We start from the raw sequence: 1,551 nt of genomic DNA, 5'->3' as shown, positions 1-1,551 counted from the left end.
ACATTCATCCTTAGACCATAGATTATGCTACTCCCTAGTACCGGAAGAATAATTTGGGACATCAACCGTCACTTCATAATTGGGTAATCATAAAGGTGCTATTCGATTTCTCATAAAGTACTTGTTGAGTAGTATGTATCAAAAGCAATGTTCAAGAAATCGCTAATCTTAACTTATCAGTCAGCCTCAAAATAAAGATTAATCGCTTATCGGCCGATTAATCGTTTTTTATATGTTGCCCATTTATCGGCTTAATTTTTTGTAAATTCTAATTTTCAGCACTAAATTTTCTATAATATGACATGTGAAAATAATATTGGAGCATTGAGCATAAGTATTACCTTGATTCTTTGCATTTGAATCAATAAAATGGAAAAATAAGCTAATGCACAATTTTACAAGACCATGTGACGAAAATATCAACTACAATACCAAATTTCAGCGAAAATTCACTATCAATCGGCCGAAATATCAGTCACTAGAGTGAAAATCAAGCGAAATATCGGTTCTCAATCAGAAAATTGGCCGAAATATCGGTGTCGCGATAAATTGGCCGATATGGTGAAATCTTATCGGTTACCCCGATTCATGATAAATCGGCTGATAAATCGGTATCTCGGCTGCTTTTTTAAACAGTGATCAAGATTAAGATTTGTCCATCCACGTGATGGAGAGATATACTCAGCGCCCACTCAAGTAACACACATTCTATATCGATTGCGAAGCATGTGACTAATGATTTGGTCACAAGAAATGTTGTATTACGGTACGAGTAAAGAGTACTCACTAGAAACAAGACTGAACTAGGTATGGTGAAACCGACGATCGAATCTTAGGGAAGGAAAATATCGCGAGACAAAGGGAACGAAATATGGGATTATTTGAATGTTTGATATCGTGGTTCAACAGATAAAGATCTTCATTGAATGTGTAGGACTCATTATGGTCATCCACGGTCCCTCTATTTATTATTGATTGGAGAGGTGTCTCGATCCTGTCCACATATTGTATGACCCGTAGAGTCACACACATAACGCTCAATAACGCTAGGGTAGTTATGTGATATTAATAATGGTGAGACAAAATATTATTCAGAATCACGGATGGGATCTAGAACATCACGAGGAGCTTTATTATAGTCCGGATAATAAAATTCATATATGGGAAAGTCTTTTAAGGGTTTCGAAAATTTTTGGGATTTTCCCAGTATCGTATCAAAGAAGTTCTAGAATGTTCCAAATGGGCCATCTGTGGGGCCCACACCACCTAGAGGGCCCACATGGACCAAGTGATGGTGCCCATGCCTACATGGGCATGGGTACCAATAACATAAGGCCCATGCAGCCAGCTAAGGGAAACCCTAAAAGCACTACAAGAAAAGTTGCCATGGTGCAAAACTTTTTTTTTTCTGGTTTTTAGAGATTACCTAGCCCCGGCAGGCGGCCAAGCATTAGTGTAGTGGCAGGAGGCGTGGGTGTCAGAATTCCTGGAGTTTAAGGCGGAGTCAACGCAAATCACTGCAGCGGGGATGGAGCCCGAGATGGCAGCCTC

This window comes from Lolium rigidum, chromosome 4 (genome assembly GCF_022539505.1).
Source record: "Lolium rigidum isolate FL_2022 chromosome 4, APGP_CSIRO_Lrig_0.1, whole genome shotgun sequence".
In the NCBI taxonomy this organism is placed as follows: domain Eukaryota; kingdom Viridiplantae; phylum Streptophyta; class Magnoliopsida; order Poales; family Poaceae; genus Lolium; species Lolium rigidum.
Note: the sequence above shows the minus strand (reverse complement) of the source record.